General features: G+C 40.9%; 1 protein-coding gene across 3 annotated transcripts in view; it reads left to right on the forward strand.

Annotated features, from left to right (window-relative positions):
* Positions 1 to 20,012, forward strand: part of add3a (adducin 3 (gamma) a) — a 111,497-nt gene that overhangs the window by 21,255 nt on the left and 70,230 nt on the right. For 2 of the 3 annotated variants that reach the window (XM_078278674.1, XM_078278667.1), the window contains exon 2: positions 5,620 to 5,657. The gene's annotated coding sequence lies outside the window, so the exon portion shown is untranslated. Of the gene's footprint in view, positions 1 to 5,619; positions 5,658 to 18,786; positions 18,885 to 20,012 lie in introns of those variants that run through there. The other variant, XM_078278678.1, reaches the window with a different exon arrangement.

Raw genomic sequence — 20,012 nt, forward strand, 5'->3', positions numbered from 1 at the left:
CTATTCTGCCAATGATGTGAAGATAAACAAATCCTCACATGTGCCTGCTTTTGCTTTAGGATCAACTAAATTGTTTTACCCGTCAGTATTTTACCTTTGCTCTGATGTTAGCTCTTCTCATCTAACTCACTTATCCTCATTCAATTTCAAAGTCACAAGTTACACAAATAAGCTCAATAGCAGTGAAAGGATCACCTGTCATCCTCCTTATAGCTCTGAATTAACTGAGGCTCCACCCACCACGCCATCAGAGAGTGATGGGGCCGAACAGAATGGACACTGCAGCTTTCACGTCTTCTCTCTAGCTCTAAACCTGTCTGACAGAATCGGATTAGTGAGATGTTGGGATTGTTGTGTAATCGTGGCAAAACTAACAAGACAGAAAGCAAAGTTGACTCTAGTCTCATCCATGGGCTTTTTATTTTTTTTATTTTAGTAAAGTGGTGTTTAGGTCACACCTCAAGCTAGTTGTTGACGGCCTTTTGTCTTTCATAAGTGACCTCACCTCCCCTATTAAGGCTAAAACAATAATTTGTTAAAAAACACGTTGACTTTGATTTTATATAAAGAGGCAGATGCTGTGTGGCTGGACAGTCACATCCACCAAATAATTATGGCCACCACAGCGGTCAGCAGAAAACGTTGTTATGTAACTGTGCTGGTTTTCCTTGTCTGACTGCATCTCGCCCAAAGAAAAAATAATTAGTATGTCAAGTGCAGTGCCGGGCTTAGTTCATGGCGTGAAGCGGGATTCATTCTGGTCATTCCACATGCTCTGCTACAGGTTGTTGATTGAACCCGGTCATGAGGCTGATGTCCGGTCTGTGACACCACTGTGTATTCTCCATGGTTTAATGATTAGTCAAGTCATTTTATTTATATAGTGCATTTAAAAACAACAGCTGTTGACCCAAAGTGCTTTCCAGTCGAGGCAGATAGGTTAAGATCTGCCTCAATACAGGACAAAATTAATAAAATAGAATGGGCATAACAAGCAATAATACAAAACGTAATACAAAACAACTAACATGATCAAAGTCAACAATCAAAGTCAAAGTAATACAATAGGACGTTAGGAGAGATGGAATAAATCCAACAACTAATTTAAAAGCAGTAAGAAGGCATTTAGAAATAATTAAAGCGGGGACTTCACACAAGCTGCACAACAATCTGGCAGACTCTTCAATCAGTTTGCATTTTCAACTGGATTCCACATAGAATACAGTATATCGAAGTACATTTTTGTACTTAAAATTAACTTTTTCACTCATTTTTTTTCTTGTATGTACCTTTGTTTTCCCTAACATTTAATGGGCCCTCATGGGAGTAGGTACTTATCTTTCAATTCACCATAAATGTGCCAAGTAATTTCTGATACAGACTTCTGGTATAAATTTGTAGATATTTTGCTTAAACCAAAGTTTTTTAGTCAGTTCAGGTAGCGCGCTGATGGGGCGTTTAGATAGTGTACGAGAAGAAACTCTGGCCCACTGCTGCCGTGACCCAAAATGAATCCCTGGCAGCAGTGCCTTCTGTCTTGGCCTCGTCAAAAACTTTTGGTAGTGGTGTTGACTGGGAAGCTGGTGAGGGAGCGCGTCCTTGTTGCAGCGCTAGTGACTCCTATCTGCTGGTCTGTTTATATAAATTCCTACTGACAGTGATGGGAGTGGAACAATGGTCCAATGTTTTCCTCTATTTGTATAACAACTACTCTTTTTACACAATCCCATGACCTAATGTACATTTATTAAATTGATTTAAAGGTATCACTGAAAACTTACTGTCACTACTGGAAATTGACTGCATTTACAGTATATAGTATTTTATCCAAAGAGCTTTACGTTTTGCTACACACACACACACACACACACACACACACACACACACACACACACACACACACACACACACGAGGCAAGGCACTGGCCTAAGCCACATCTGACCCACAAGCGGTCAGTCAAGGCACCTCTGAAGTCCAGACTCTGATGCTGATGTCAGGTGTGAACTGCAGTCCATCTCAACTTGATCTAGGCACAGTCTTGATATATCTGGTTACAAGAAACGACACGAGGTCTAACAATGTTTCCCACAGGTTGAGAATTTACTTGGTGGGGGTGGTGGGTGGCGTAGGATGTGACGGCGCGGCACGTGATGGTTGGGTTCAGTAAAAACTAGTCAAACGAAGGTGTATAACATTAACAGATAATTTCGAAAGAAATAACTATTTACATATTAAACTTATCAGACTAAAAGATGATACAGATGAAGTGTAGCCATAATGTGCTTTGTCAATTAAAACTGGTTGGTTTGTCAAATGTTATGGTTAAGTAGATAAAATACCTGATTAGCCGGAGCCCAAAAAGGCTATTATATGTAACTTAACCTTAATACTATGATCCATACAGACAGTTACATGTTATTAAAAATCTCAACATGGTCTCCTCCTAATTCCTGTTACTAAGACTAACGCTATCTAATGTTTATTTCTTTTGTTAGATAATTTTTTATCTTTTTATTTTTATCTTATCTTTTTTAAGTGTTTTAATCCGTGTTTTGGGGATCGTAAACGCACTGTTTTGTACTGAGCTACAGTGCTGCTCATGAGTATTGGAACTCCTGCTACAGTTGACTAAAAAGAGGAATAAAAAAAATCATCTTTTGGAAATTGATCTTAATGTCTTAATTGAAAAAATTAATTAATTGAATTGAATTAATATTCAATGTGAATGAATAATGTATCGTAAATAAATAAATGTTCTTTCTTAAAATACAGGGGGCATAAGTATAGGCACACCTATGTTAAATTCCCATAGAGGCAGGCAGATAAAGGCCAGTTATTTAACTGGCCTTTAAAAATAAGAATCTGCCATGGATCCAGGATACTATGCATCCTGATAAAGTTCCCTTGGCCTTTTGGAATTAAAATAGCCCCACATCATCACATACCCTTCACCATACCTAGAGATTGGCATGGGGTACTTTCCATAAGATCATCTCTCAATACAAATCAAACCAGCTATTAGGCTAACTGAAATAAAACCATGCCAATCTCTAGGTATGGTGAAGGGTATGTGATGATGTGGGGCTGATGCATAGTTTCCTGGATCCATGAAATAACTGGCCTTTAAAAATAAAAATCTGCCTGCCTCTATGAGAATTTAACATAGGGGTGTCTATACTTAAGCCTACTGTAGTTTAAGGAAGAACATTTTTTTTTTACAATACATTATTCATTCACAAAGAAAATTGTTCTCAAAGATTGGATTTTTCCAATTTTTTTTTTTTTTCAATTAAGGCATTAAGATCGATTTCCAAAAGATGATTTTTTTTTTTTTATTCCTCTTTTTAGTCAACTTTAGCATGGGTTCCAATAATCATGAGCAGCACTGTAATCTGAAGATTTCTGTCATTCAAACAACTCTGAGTTGTAGTTTAAAACTTTTAACAGCCAACTTAAAATCTTGGGTTTTATTCGGACTCCAGTCCCAATACAGTTAATGGATTCAGGCACGGAGAACGATTAACTCCGTTAGCGGATAGCTCCGTTATAAAGATATGGAGTGGAAGAGACTGCCGCGGACAGGGGTAACTTCGTTAAATTACATTCAGGGAGCTTTCACAGCGGTGTGGCTGCGGCATTTCCACGGTTTGATAATTCAGTTAATCCCGCGACAAGACCACCAGCAGCAAGTTACTACTAACTATAGCCTCCGAGCCTGAAGTGAAGCATTGATGCTGTCAAGCACGCGCAGCGCGACTTCACAAGGGATAGGGGCTGGAGGCTACTGGTCTTTGTGCGCTGTAAAAAATGCATTGTTGATTGGGAAAAAATGTAATTCGGATGTTATCTACCTGGGCGGTTCTCAATCTACCTTTGAAGTGCGCCCAAGTACAACCTATGGTATTGGAAACACTGTCTAAATAGGCTGTAGGTGGCTGGATAACCAAGCTGAGTAGAATCTGTAGTCCAATTTTGAGTTTACACTGAAATTCATCTCTGGATTTGTCTGTTGCATTCACCAATATGCTGAGTGATCTGCTAGCTTCTTAATTTTTTGTATGGCTAGATAGATCTGAGCTATGGAAGCATGCACACTTGCTGTCAGCGAGCTTCATGCTTCTCACACTTCTGGTTGTCATTCCACACCTGAAGGAACATTCATTTTTCCACCTCCACTAACATGAAAAACTTCACCGCCAGATCAGCAGGTGGTTTCAATTACTGTTCATTCGGCCAACCTGGACAGAAAGTTTGTTTCCACAACTGCTCAGCCATCTGGGGCTTTTCACTTCTCAGGTGCTCTCCAGCATCTCGCACAACTCCATTCGTCATTGTGCCCACAGTTACATAATTTTGGCTGATCTGCTAAATACAACCTAATGTGCGTCCTGTGGATTCATATAATCACTTTTATCATGTATGGTTGTGCAGATTGTTCTCTCAACACATTGTTCCATAGTTCTTTGATACACCAGATTTGGAAACATGTTTGTGTTATTTTGATGTTATTTTGGACCAATCCCAAAATTCCCAGTACCCAAATATCATTATAATGGAATGCAGTCGCAGCACCCTCCGTAATAACACATCTCACATGCTATCAATAGCTCTCATGTTCTCCTATGGTGAGCTGTGCTCCCTGGTGTTGACACAGTTGGTGTTTGTGCAGATGACGTAGATGACTATCAAGGGTACAGATTGGGTCCCTCAGGCCGCCTGCCGCTCCGTGTAGCCGCCAGTACAGTCTTCGTAGTGGAAACTGCTGACCGCTGTGACTGAGAACACACACATTGAGGCCTATACACTGACATGATAATTCACCAATGCAAACACATGTACATGGGCAGTAAAAGCCACATCCAGAGATGGTAGAGGATCCTGTAGAGACCATAGGGAGACCATAATGAAAATACTGTAAATCCAACACTTGGTCCACATGTCTTTACAGAGTCTTCCCTCTTGGAAATGATTCATAAGAGAGGGGAAAAAAAGGCATTTGATATTTCCTTTGTAAAGAATTTGGTTAGTTACCAGGTCTGCTCTATCTGAAAATAGGGTAGCTGGTTTGTAATTTGGCCTGTATACATAAGAAGACAGGGGATGAATAAGTAACACAAATCCACAGTTGTCACCTAATGGAAAAGAAAGATTACAGGTGTTTGCTAACATTGAATATCTTCGTTTTGATCATATTTATTTTGAGTATGTCATATAGGCTACAGTACCAGTCAAAAGTTTGGACACACTTTCCCATTCAAGTGAACGAGAAAGTGCGTCCAAACTTTTGACTGTATGCTGAATTACAGAGCATACAGACTTTTCAAGGATGCTTTCTTATGGAAGCTGTCTTCCTTTTTATTTCACTCATTCCTGATTCATTTGTGTTTTTGTATCCTAATGGCATTACAGACTTCAAAAAACACACAATGAGTAAATAATATTTAAAGCAAATGAATGTGTCTGCTTCTAATTGTGACATATCTGTTCACCTCAGACACACAATATGGCTCAGAGTTTTTGATCCACTAAAACTCTGAGCCATATCGTCTAGTTGTAACAGCGCCTAGAAGACTTGGCTCCAGAAAGTAATAATGTGTTTGTGTTTGTTTTTGTCCTAGTTGGCGAGACGTTGTTAACTCGAGCAGTCCCCTGACAGGTAAGAATTTTTACATCAACACGCAGCATTTCAGCTCCTGCTCAAGCCTTTAAAAACACCTGTTGATTGAATTAACAACACAGCACTGTTTTGAGTATTATCTTACGCCATAACACTCATAGTTGATGGGAAATAAAATATGAAAAAGTCTGAAATGTAGTGTTGACTGAAGATTTTGTCTGACGTCCAAGCGCCTCGGCCCTCCTCTTTGGTTTTCCCAAGGACACAGAAGGTAAATGGAGAATTATAGTGAGCTCTTTTTTTTTTTTTGGAGAGCCTTGAATAAATGACACGGCTTTGGCCAGCGGTAGGCTTACAAACTGCTTCTGGCCAGACAGTTTACTGCGTTGGAAGTTATGCTGTAAAGGAAATAGTGACAGGTCTTTCTCTCTCTCTCTGTCTCTGTCAGTATTGCTCTTTTGCCCACTTGTGCCAACCAGGATGTTGTTTGTTGCATGGCGACTTCAACAATTATTAATCCATTTCATATTTCGGCTTGGTCATTGAGCCAAATCATTTTTTGTCTCCCATGGTTCCTGGTACACATTTTTTTCTGAGATTGTCAAAGCTTTCTCATGAAAAGAGCAAGAATGAGATTGTGAACCACTTTATTTACCAAATACGGTATGAATGTGAATTGTGGACAATGGATATGTTGGGGGGTTTTGACAGTTTTTTAAGCACAGCAAACATGTGCATGTGTTAGCTTGTAATACTGCTACAGATGCTTCACATTTTTAAGGCAAGTCATGTCAAGTGCCACTACACTACAACACTTCCTGATGGCAGCGGTAGCTATTGTAAAAGGTGTAAGATTACAGTGGGGCAAAAAAGTATTTAGCCAGCCACCAATTGTGCAAGTTCTCCCACTTAAAAAGATGAGAGAGGCCTGTGATTTTCATCATAGGTACACTTCAACTATGAGAGACAAAATGCATAGGTCACAGCTGCCATGCATCATTTCCACTTTTTGAGAAATGTTGCCTTTCCCTCTTTAGACAAATTCACCACTTCCTCAGACTTTGAGATAATCGTATTTGGTGCAGCAGTACCTGCTTGCTTCATTCTGTTCATTGTTATTCTCTTTCTGTGGTTTTGATGTCTTCCATTTTTTCCTCCCTAATGCCCCTCTGTGTCTTGTCTGTTCTGTTTTTTCATTTATTCTCTCTGTCTCTGTAGTATCAGTTTGTTCACTTCAAACTGTCAAACAACCATATTAAGAAGGGTTGTCTTTTTCTGTCCCTCCTCTTTCTGTCTGTCTCTTTACCTATCTTGTCTTGCTGTCTCAGTCTTATCTCACCCTCCCACCTCCCTTCTTTCCCTGTCAAAGACTTTTAGAGCATCTCCCTCGTCCACACAGTCCCAGTTTGGCAGATTTGTCAGGTCCAGGGCTTGCGAGGTCGGGGGGGGGGACAATGCGGCACTGCTTGCTGACGTGTCTCATATTGTGTCCTCTCAGAGTACCTTCGCAGACTGAGCTAGGCGACAGTTGTCCTCATATGCGTGTACCTTTTGAACCCTCACCATGTTTAGCTGCTGAGACCTTTAGTTTTGTTTTCAAGACTCTATTCTATCTCTGATTACTGCAATGGCTCCTACTAGCTGATAATACTGTGCTTATTTTTAGATCGGTATGTTAAATGGTATTGCACACAGCGTCATTGGGAAAGGGCTACTTTGCATGTCTTTCCGATATATATGCTTGTGTGCATTTATAATGAAATAAGCTAAACAAAGGTGAAAACCTCACTTAAGACAGTTTAAGATTTAGGTTAGATTATACAGGCATGCACTTAACATTGGCAATGATGAGTGTGTTCAGATTTTATAACTGAATCTAATGTTTTTTTCAGTGTAATTATTAACAAGTAGTCTGCCATGGGATTTCCACAGAGGCTAACGGCTTTATGATTCAGATATGTTTGCCATTTACAGTGCAAAGGACAGCTAAGCTATCTGGCTGAGCTCCTAATGCTCCATTTATAAATTACACCACAATAGAAAGTGGATTAACAGCTGTTGAAGTAATCCCTTAATGAGTTTCATAGTGATTTCTGTGATTTGGTTTATCCTGCACCGATATAAGAATTCAGTAATAATGAAACTCAGTCGTAGTGAGATGCTGCAATAACATAGGTATTGGCCACTTTTGGGCCCAACAAGCTGTAAACACATTGACACATTGTTGCCTTATAACTTGATGTTGGGAACGCCATAGTACTCAAATGCTTATTTACACAGCGAGCAGACACAGAGCAACATTATCAGTCATTTGGAGTCAAGTTTGTGTCCAACTGGCAAATGCAAGTCCATTATTAATTCTTTTTGGTCTCTACCAACTCCTGAGGGAAATATCTGGCTCTTTAGCTGCTAAATGCTTCACTATGTTCACCAGCTAGTCGCTAACTTTGTATGCCTGCTGTTGGGTGTTTGCCAGGTAGCCTACAGTCGATTTTAAATTTTTTACTCAAAATGACCACAATATGAGCAAGGAAACAGTAAAGTTGTGGGCCATAAAACCAAAACCGTGCTGAAAGATGCTGAAATGCTCCATATAACTGAGGGTAGCTGCTAATTATCTGTGGTTTTGTCAAAGAGCAAAACAATCGGCATCGCATGAAGTAGTCGAGGTGTCCATGTAATCAGGTAACAAAGACACAACGAGGGGTAGGAAAAAAAAGAAAGGAGCTGGCATTATTGAGGGTTTCAAGGGTGTCTGCACAAATAGGAAGGCTGAAAAGACAAAGACAAAAAAAAATAGGCAGGAGAGAATAGAGATATACTGTAAACCACATGACTGGTAAACCACTTACTGGAGTGGAGAAACTAAGGTCAAAACTTTCCACTGGTCATTTTCTTTCTACTCCTGTTTTTCTATCCTACTTTCAGTATATGCTCCTCCTCCCTGTCTCTTCTCTTTACTTCAGTAAGACGAGCTGTCCTCTCCTCAGCAGGGCAGTAAAGAGATGTCAGTGTCTTCGCCCTCATTTAGAGTCTCCTCATCTTTTTACTTTGTTAAATGCTTCAACGCGAAGCCAGGGATGGCTGCCTCGCTCTGATGATGCCACACACCTGGTTGTAATGTCATTTATAGAGAGTTTTCACAGAAGAAATATGAGTTCACTGGCTTGTTGGTATTTGCCTGCTCTCATAGTAAATTGTCTTTTGTTATTGGCCTTGGCAGTTTGGAAGCAGTGATGGCAACAAGAAAATAATGGGAGCAGCTTTTTCAAACCTGCAGGCTTCCATCCTCACAGATAACTTTCTCATGTTGAATACTTGGTCACGTTAATCCGCTCTGTGACCTGAGATGCTGGTTTGACTTGCCACTGATCTGGCCGCCTGCTGTCTCTTCTCCAGTCATCTGGATGGCATCACAGCTGCTCTTATCTCCCGGCTGGTCCTAACCCCACCGTCTGGCCACCCACATAGCCGTCCCTGTGTAAACACACATACGCAGCAGAGTTTGGGTAAATTCATCAGGTATCAGTGATGATGGAAATTCCTTTGCCAGTTAAAATTACCTTGATTTTCAGTGTGGGGTGCGTGGTTTGTGTGAAGATTATAGTTTCCCACACTCAATCTTTATTTTTTCAATCTTTATTTATTTTTTTGTTATTTACATAGCACATTTGAGCACTTCTTTGCATTCAAAATAAAAGATTAAAAGTCAGAAAAGAGAATATAAAAACCCAAAACATGCTAACATAGAATAAGACGGGTATGAAATACACAAAGTTGCAGTGCAGTGTAAGTCAGACATGTCTTTGACTCACATACTCAAGTCAACACACATCACCCTGGTGTCAGTTTAGAGACTACTGGGGGAAACAGCAGGAAAAAGGGGGTTTTGAATTATATAAAAAAAAAAATGACCGCAGAGAAGGGCAGCTCTTGCCGGGTACAGGCCGTGATACAGAAACATAAAAAGACTGTAGGCATCCAGCCAAAGGGATGGGTTTCATAGAGGTTAGAAACAATAAAAGGCGTGCATTCAAAAATTAAATGAGTAGATTTAGATTTCAAGATACCTATTGTCATTGTATGGACACAACATAATTACTTTGGTGGCAGTCAGTGCACCAGTAATGTATCCTTTTTTTATATAGTTCAGTCACTGTAAGAAAGAGAGCATGGTTAGACAGATTAATCTGTAAAAGATCAAGTTCACACACCGAGTCCTCTCTGTAGGACATCTGTGGTGACCATGTGCATTGGTATAAATCAAAAATGGGTCTTTCCAAGGCCTGACACCCACTGATTTGTAGTGACAAACTGTTTTAATTATAATCAGAATGGGTGTTTCCCTGATAAATAACAGCTGTCTCCTCTGTGACTCATGAGTCCTGACAGCAGCCAGAGGAGGAGTTTGGTTTGTGTGTGTTTGTGTCTGTTACGTATGTATTCGGTCGGCCTCTGTTTGTAGTTGTTTCAATATTTAAGAAAAGGGCGTTGTTGCAGCGGCCATATATCTTTGGCTTTATGGTCATCTGTCTGAGTGCCATGGTTTGGTGGTTGAGTTTGTGCTTGACTGGTTCGGGGCCACATGATGTGTCTTGTAATCATTTGGTGCATCCCAGTGAAATGCAGATAGGGTGTATTTGGCCACATCTTGACCACATCTTGACCACAAACACAAACAAACATTCACACCTAAAAAAAAAAAAAAAAAAGCTGCTCATAAAAATAAATATGCACATATTTAGTCAAACACACATGTCACAAGCATGATAAGCATATAGACATACAGTCCAAGACACACTTACTCACACATGCACACATGCTCACTTTCAGCTCTGGTGGTCTGTGGGGCTTTTGTAGTGCTGAGTGGGCCACAAACGACAGCTTTGTGTTTTCTGGGAGGCTGGGAAAGTTGGATCGCAACGCACACACACACTTTGGCAGTGTCAAAGCCTGCGCACAGTTCTGCTGAGCTCAATAGGCTGATTCATTAGAGCCTCCTCATGACACTAGAGGAGAAAATGGACTTGCAGGGAAGGGACGAGGAGGCTGAAGTTTGACATGACCTGACAGTGTTCAGGTCAGTCTTAAAGGGAAAACCCACCCTTTTTTGTGTGTTGAGCCTTACATTCCCAGGTTTCTTTTCTTTATCCGTTAGATGAGCGTCATTCAAGGCCTTTGCGGCAGAAGCATTAGCTTTTTGGGTACGATGTGTGGCTACTTCAGTCGACCTAACTAGATTTTTTTTGTAACACTTTGACTTGTAATGGGTCAAGCACTGCCTTAGAATCTCTTACATAAAAACATGCAAAACATGCCACTGCTGCATTCGTTTCACTCCACCTTCCTACCTCTGCACAGGTTTGTCTTGAAGGTAAGTGTTTTGCAGGCATTACTGTATATTTGGGGTAGAAGAAAGTTGGATGGATGACACATCTTGTTCACGATTGGACTGAGTGCTAAATGGGAAACCTCACACTGATTTGCTATCTTCACTGTGGCCCAGCTCTGCTTAGAGGGACCAGATATAGGCCTATATTATAGAGCATTGTATTACTAGCGTCATTATAGCTGTCATAAAAACTGCACCATCAAAACATCGTTCTGCTTTATTTTATTAGCTACGCATTTGAAAAAAGAAAAAAAACAAGATTTAGAGGGTACTGACAGCCACCATTACATATCATTATTCAGAATGATTCAAACATATTTACACTCTTCAGTCATTGTGTCCTAATGCATAAAACACTTTGGAAATGTCCAAACCCTTTTCTTTCCAATAGCTCATCCCAAATTAATTTAATTTGCTCTGCAGGAGAGATTTTCCTTTTTATGATTTAACAAAGGAGGTTGTTTTTTGTATTTTATGTCATCATTGCTGAATCTGGCAACTGCCAGTGGAAATATGCTGTGGAGTGGGTGTTGTATGTAACGATGGTTGGCAGCGAGCTGTGTTTGTCTGGATCTTTCCCTCGCTGTCTCCACTGGAGTCAGGCAGACTTAGAGCCCGGGCCTCCTGTTGACGAGGGGTTCCCACAGCCCAAACCCCCACTCGGATATGTGGAAGATTTTATGTCTTAACTGCTCCCTCTGGACCACACTGGGTGATTAGGTTGAGTTTTCACATGTTTTTCTGTTTTAGGTAGATGACTTTTATGCTTTTGTTAAATCTGACACAGCATGAGCGTTTCTTTCTTTGCAAAGGAGTAGTAGGTGTTCAACTGATGTAAGGTCAGTTTTAGACGCCTTCATCACTATTATAAAAATTTGATTATTGAATTTAACATGAAGACACGTTGCAAACATGTTCTAACTATCACAAGGTGAAGTGTAAGTCTGTCACTGTGCGCATTTGTACCATAATGAGCACCTCCTGACCTTGTGTCAGATATGGACTCATTAGCTGAAACACCATGTTTACCTCTGTCACATGGTGTTACAGTCAACATGGGGAATTAAAGAGACCCCCCCCCTGCAAATAGGCCACGAGTCTCCACACCCCACGTTGTGAGGGGAGGTCGCCTCGGGATTCGAGTCGACCGAATTCTGTGAATAAACAAGGGGAAATAAATCCTAATGATTAAGTAAGCTGAATGCTTTGGGCCATTTTGTCAGGTTTGGTTATTGTAAAGTATTATATATATATATATATATATATATATATATATATATATATATATATATATATATATACCCATGTAGTATTTATTGATTGTCATACAGTATTTTGTCAACATCTTGAGCTAAGAAATAAGAAACCCTATAGACTCCTGAAGGTGTTTGGTAAATAAAACAAAACATAAATACATACAGTTTTACTATTTACACACACACACACACACACACACACACACACACACACACACACACACACACACACACACACACACTCCACTGTGGCTACCACAAATCATTTCTGCATTGACAACATATGGTCCATATTTCTAAACAAAAGGGTCACTGTGATTTAGGCCCTCCTGCATTAACTTTACTAAATACATATTTTTTTCCAATGCTGGACGCAGGCCAGAAGGCCACTGCAGGTGAATCCTAGCACTTCCTCTGGAGGGTTTCGGGAGATTAGAGCTTGCGTCAGCAGCCACATTGCTTTGCTATCCCCTTGGGTTTGCAGGGAGTAGAAAAGCTTTATTCACTCTGCATTCTGGGCAGTTTTTTTTAAGTCACTTGAACTGATTTTTAGGCACTTTGTTTTTGTTCTGTTGTGTATATATTGTTTTATTTTTGTTGATGCTGCAGTTCTGTGGTTATGGTTTATACAGCTGCTGATTGCAGTTCTTTGTGATCAGGAAAAGCTACATATTTGTCACATCACATAACTGTGGCAAAAACTCCCAAGAATGTATGGTGGCTCTAGATTGGACAAATGGCAAATTAGAATTGATAGAATATTGTGTCAGCAACATATTGCAGCAGCATCATAGACATACAGTGGGGCAAAAAAGTATTTAGTCAGCCACCAATTGTGCAAGTTCTCCCACTTAAAAATATGAGAGAGGCCTGTAATTTTCATCATAGGTACACTTCAACTATGAGAATCCAGAAAATCCAGAAATCACATTGTAGGATTTTTAATGAATTTATTTGCAAATTCCTCAGGAAAATAAGTATTTGGTCACCTACAAACAAGCAAGATTTCTGGCTCTCACAGACCTGTAACTTATTCTTTAAGAGGCTCCTCTGTCCTCCACTTGTTACCTGTATTAATAGCACCTGTTTGAACTTGTTATCAGTATAAAAGACACCTGTCCACAACCTCAAACAGTCACACTCCAAACTCCACTATGGCCAAGACCAAAGAGTTGTCAAAGGACACCAGAAACAAAATTGTAGACCTACACCAGGCTGGGAAGACTGAATCTGCAATAGGTAAGCAGCTTGGTGTGAAGAAATCAACTGTGGGAGCAATTATAAGAAAATAGAAGACATACAAGACCACTAATAATCTCCCTTGATCCGGGGCTCCACGCAAGATCTCACCCTGTGGGGTCAAAATGATCACAAGAATGGTGAGCAAAAATCCCAGAACCACACGGGGGGACCTAGTGAATGACCTGCAGAGAGCTAGTAGTAAGTAACAAAGGCTACCATCAGTAACACACTACGCCGCCAGGGACTCAAATCCTGCAGTGCCAGACGTGTCCCCCTGCTTAAGCCAGTATCAGTCCAGGCCCGTCTGGAGTTTGCTAGAGGGCATTTGGATGATCCAGAAGAGGATTGGGAGAATGTCATATGGTCAGATGAAACCAAAATAGAACATTTTGGTAAAAACTCAACTCATCGTGTTTGGAGGGGAAAGAATGCTGAGTTGCATCCAGAGAACACCATACCTACTGTGAAGCATGGGGGTGGAAACATCATGCTTTGGGGCTGTTTTTCTGCAAAGGGACCAGGACAACTGATCCGTGTAAAGGAAAGAATGAATGGGGCCATGTATCGTGAGATTTTGAGTGAAAACCTCCTTCCATCAGCAAGGGCATTGAAGATGAAACGTGGCTGGGTCTTTCAGCATGACAATGATCCCAAACACACCGCCCAGGCAACGAAGGAGTGGCTTCGTAAGAAGCATTTCAAGGTCCTGGAGTGGCCTAGCCAGTCTCCAGATCTCAACCCCATAGAAAATCTTTGGAGGGAGTTGAAAGTCTGTGTTGCCCAGCGACAGCCCCAATCAGATCTGCATGGAGGAATGGGCCAAAATACCAGCAACAGTGTGTGAAAACCTTGTGAAGACTTACAGAAAACGTTTGACCTCTGTCATTGCCAACAAAGGGTATATAACAAAGTATTGAGATTAACTTTTGTTATTGACCAAATACTTATTTTCCACCATAATTTGCAAATAAATTCATTAAAAATCCTACAATGTGATTTTCTGGATTTTTTTTTCTCATTTTGTCTCTCATAGTTGAAGTGTACCTATGATGACAATTACAGGCCTCTCTCATCTTTTTAAGTGGGAGAACTTGCACAATTGATGGCTGACTAAATACTTTTTTGCCCCACTGTATATGTGAACACACTTTGCTGTCCAGTTGGTAAGTCTGCAGTGCTGAGTTGAGCATTTTTGTAAGGATCAATTAATGGAAGGATACTGACAGATAAGTGCTTAACAATTCGACAATTTATAATGTATGACTCTTATATGCACAGGTCATATGTACACAGTGGTGGAAGAAGTATTAAGATCCTTTACTTAAGTAAAAGTACTGATACCACACTCTGTTACAAGTAAAAATCCTGCATTGAAAATGTTACTTAAAGGTGCTGTAGGTAGGATTGCGAAGATCCAGGACTTAGCCAAAAAAATTGAGCATCGACAACTTCTCAGTCCCTCCCCCCTTTCTGCTAAAGCCCAAAACGTTCTCCTAAGCCCCTCCCCCCACAAGGGAGAATGAATGCGTGTGCATGAGCAGTGATTGACACACAGTTAGACACCCCCATGGCCCTGATTGGTGCATCTGAACAGGGAGCTGTGTGATTTGCAAATCACACTACAGGCTGTAGGTGGTGCAGAGGAGCCGGATTTTATTATTAAATTACCTGCTTCATGTAGTTCTACTCGAACATAGGGTCACTTTCAGCAAATATGACAGAAAGTTAGTATCATCAGTCAAGTATCATCAGGAAAATGTACTTAAAGTTTTAAAAGTAAAAGTACTCAATGCAGGAAAAATCCTCACATTTTAGAAACTGGAAACGATTTAAAACAGTTCTGTCAATCAATTTAGTGTTTAATTGGCTAATCATTTCAGCTGTACTTGTAGGTTTATATATTGTTGGGCAGTTTAATTTATAATAAACCATCGCATTTTATAAACTACATGTGTTTTGTGTGCAAAAATCTTAATTTGTAAAGTAACTAGTAACTTAATCTGTCAGATGAATGTAGTGAAGTAAAAAGTAAAAAATTTCCCTCTGAAATGTAGTGGAGTAGAAGTAGAAAGTGGCATGAAAAGAAAAAGACTCAAGTACAAGTACCTCAAATGTGTACTTAAGTACAGTACCTGAGTAAATGTACTTAGTTACATTCCACCACTGTATGTACACACATTAAAATGACCAACCAGCATAGATTTACAACTTTATGCTGACTTTAGAGCTCATCCTGCTCTGCTTGAACTATATTTATAATTACCTACCTATGAGTGCTTATTAACGTACAGTGTGCATACAACCTCTGCCACTTGCAAAGTGCACTGCTCCACTCCATCTTCCTCCGTTTTCTCCTCAAGAGAGGTATTGTAAAAAAGTTACAACTAGCAATCCCGCTCATAAATAATCAAGATGTGCATCCCTTTTTAACCCATGGAGACTGTCGGGCCCCTGCATATTTCACTCAAATATGTGCTAATGTTAGATCCGGCATCCAGCAGGAGGCAGGAGGGCAAGGTTTATTCTGGGACAGGTATGCAGGATCGGAGAGAGCCAGAGGGACACCGCGAGAGTGGATCCTTATTGTTTAAAATGCTGTTTTCAAATGCTTTGATTGTAAGATGCTTTTTATATAAAGCATCTTACAATCAATAAGTAAAGTGTATGAGGTGGTAAGACAATACAGGGCTATGCAACCATTAGCTGTCAGCTACAAATTATTCTCGACCACACTGAGGATGCCGTTTATTCCAGTGCAGCTTCAACACACCACGACTAAATAGTTTCCAGTGTGGGAGATCCACTGCTTTCAGCCCTGACGATGGGATTGATCCTCCCGTCCTAGACGCAGTTTGACAAACATAAAACCACACTCACCACACAGACAAGCAGAGTAAGCAGGGAATCCCTGCCACTTAGTGATTGACAGCTGGGTATACAGTAGCTTGGCCAGAGTGTGTCTCCCCATAATCCCCCTCTCTCAGCTTGAATAATTGATTCTTAATTGATTTAGGCTCAGCTGGCTCACTTGTTTCTTCTGCCATATATGTATTTTTTGCTTCCTATAATTAGTGTCTGCTTTGTTTCTGTGCTAGTCAGCATTAAAGCCAAGCTTTTACCCTCGAAATGGAAGCGTTTTAGAGGAAGCAGCAATTCAAATTTCATTTGAGATTTGTTTGTTGCTCTGACTGACCATAAATTACACACACCAGCCATTTCTTTACTTGAGGGAAGTTCAATGTCAGCCGATGCCCATTTAGGCCACGTCCACACGTACCAAAACGATCTTTTTTCCCCCGTCTTCCCTGGCATCGTTTCAAGAATGTTTGCGTCCAAACGGATCCATTTGTAAATGACTCAACACGCTACTTCATATTCCAGGCCTATAGGTGGCGCTGTTTCTGCTACACAAATTCACCAAAAACGGATTAGAAGAGACGGAGCATGTGCATAAAGCTTGCACGCTGTATACAAACAGACCGTAGAAGAAACCAAACAGCCCTAGTAACCCTAATAGGCTCAATATCTTCTCCAGCAGGAACACAAGCATGTAGTCCGCCGTTGTTGTTGTTATGAGACGTCGTCGCGGGATAAGAGGTCGAAGGCTAGAGGTCGAGGGGTGTGGCGATGACATCATCGATACGCAAGTATGCGGCTTCGCCGTCCAAACGAAGATGCAAGGGCGGGGTTTTCGAATTTTTTCACCCTGGGACCAGGTTTAAAAAAGTGCGTCTTCAGGCAGTGCGTTTACTGGATTCGTTTGGACGATCGGCCAAAACGATGCAAAACGTGCGTTCACACCAAAAAGTGTTTCCGTGTGGATGGCCCCTTAAATTCTTTTGAATAGAGTTCTGAGAAATCTGAGGCCTCTTGGAAAGTGATTTTCCTCAATATCACTCTTCTCACAATTAGTTGAAAACCCACTAATGAAATGATGTCCACAAAAGCCTGTGTTGCAGAATGGGCCTTGCTTCTCACTGGTGAGAGTGCACGTGCTTTATACAGAAGAGTTGTTAGGGGACGTAGAGGCAAGAAAGATGCCTAGTCAGTGTGAAGCCAGTGAGTAAGCTTTTCGCATGCTAATTTCATGTCATTCCCCTGGACTCTTTTTAAAAACACCCCAGCTAACAAGTTGACCTACAACAATGTGACCACAGTAAAACATATTAATTATCTGTGTCCTCTTAAATCTGATCAAAATGTTTGTAGGAAATATAGTCCCCACAATATCCACCAACAAGTAGTCTTTAACATTATTCCATTCACACAGTATGTGTTTTAGAGCTTGCCTATAAATGAACGGTTTGACATTTTGGGAAATATGCTTATTCAGTGCCCTGCCGAGAGTAAGACGAAGTCCTTTAAAGGACGAGACATGGTTTGGCTTGACTGTTTATTCTGTTTTTGTCGTTGGTGTTTTACGTAAATTCCCCAATTTCTAAATACCACCACCTCCCTCCTTTTCTTTGTTTTGGTCAAATTCTCCAAACTCTTTTGTGCGGAGGTGAGATTCCTCACATGAGGAGGTTGTTAAGCTGCTATTAGGGAAAGTGCTGGATGTCTTTTGAAGGAATAATGGGGAGGGAGGGACCCTTTTTGGAGGGAACGTAGGAGAAGGCTCTCTTGTCAAACCTTTGCTGAAAGAAACTGGCATTTTTCTTTTTGTCTTGCCAAGGACTTTGGCACATTTAGCAACAATGATGGAGAGGAGAAATTCAAATTGAAAGTTTGATCTTAAAAGCAGGAGGTGGTGGATGAGTAGGTTTTTGGGAAGTTACTGTAAGAGGGAATGGGAGGAAGAATAGAGACAGAAGGAATACAACGAACAAGTGATTTTATTTCAGAAAGTCTTTACAAATGATCACAGAAGCATCCTGTGAGGAAAAGGACCCTGTCATTTCACTCCTATGTGTTTTGAGTTTAAATCAGGTTTGACCCTCCCCCTTCTTCTCCCCTCTTTAACCCCCACCATCATCATCACCCACTGATTTCACAGTCTCCCCCCTCTCTCTGCATGCTAGTCCTTTGCAGCTCATGCAGCAGAGAAGTTGTGTTTTCTATCAGCTCTCTGCACAGAATCATATACAACAGAGCGGCTCCTGCTTTAGTGTGGAAGGAAGAGCACCAAAGGGAAAAAAGGCGGCGATACTGTAGGAGGAGCGTGAAGAAAAGCGGGCAGCCGGCACAACAATTTTACACTGCATTCAGCTACAATGGGAGAGGCGTGTTAGAGAGAGAGAGAGAGAGAGAGAGAGAGAGAGAGAGAGAGAGAGAGAGAGAGAAGTACAGGCAGAGGACTCGCTGCAGTGCAGGTGGATCACAACTGAAGAGGAAGGTTCGGAGGCAGCAGTTAAACTCTAATTGGCTGTCCAGCAGGTTTGTAGTGCAGTTTCTTTACAATGCTAGCTGATTGTTGCATTTTGTGTGTGTGTGTGTTCTGTGACTGATATAATGGATGCTGTGTTCTCCACCATCAAGGCTGCTATCTCACTGCTGTCTACTCTTGTTGCCTTTGTGCAGTTGTGATGATTTCCCAGAGCTGACAGTACCAAGGAAAATAACACAAATCTGTGATAAACTCATGCATGTTTTCAAAGCTTGAGGCATGAATTTTATTTCTCTTGGTATCTCATGCATGACAAGTTCAGGCTACATGGAAAACTTCTAAGCCGGGAAGGAAATAGAAGACTTTCTGCTTTGGTTGCTTCATGCTAAATGAAATAGCAGAGGGCCTCTTTTCCCTCCTTTCAGATTGCTTTTACTTTGGAGAAGAATAGAGCCTGGAGCTGTGAATGGGCCCGAGATGGCTTTCTGTGTGCAGAAGAGAGGTGCCGCCCTCTCAAGTGTCAGCATTCTTAGTTGGTTGATCGCAGGGGGTTCATGGGCTTGTGGTTTGTAGAGGTGGTCTGTTTTTTTGCATCTGGGCCACATAGATAAGACACGGCCTGTGTCCTGTATTTAGTCCTCCACTTGTTATAACTTTTAAGAGTCTTAAAAGTTGTTTATTTCTAATGTTTCTTGTGGCTCCTATCCTGCTCTTTACCCTCCGAGGGAAAGGCGGAGTGATACAGTCAAGTGCTTTATCCGATCTTTTCATCGTCTATTCATAGGTGTCTGTTTACCATTGACTGAGCAGTGATAAGGAGCCGTTCGTTTCTATTTCTGGCTGTTGTTTTCTGGGTGTTGCTATGAATGAAAGGCTCCCTTTCATGGTTGGATAACTATGACTAAGTGATGGGAAAGTCTGCGGTTAGGATGCTCTTTGCTCATGTTGTTACTGTATCTGTTTTCCAGCCCTAAATGTGTTGCTAACAGTCCCTTCACTTTGTTCAATTTTTATATCTCTTGAGGTGTTTAACGTGATCGAGGCTTTGCATTCCAGGCCTCGAGGTTTTGGAACATTGCTCTTTGTTTTCTTTTTCTTTTTAAACCTCTACAGAAGAAGTAGCACACAAATCTGTATACCATTCCAGCTCAATTTTCTCTGATATTTTAACATTCAGC

This window comes from Sander vitreus, chromosome 2, assembly GCF_031162955.1.
Source record: "Sander vitreus isolate 19-12246 chromosome 2, sanVit1, whole genome shotgun sequence".
Lineage (NCBI taxonomy): Eukaryota > Metazoa > Chordata > Actinopteri > Perciformes > Percidae > Sander > Sander vitreus.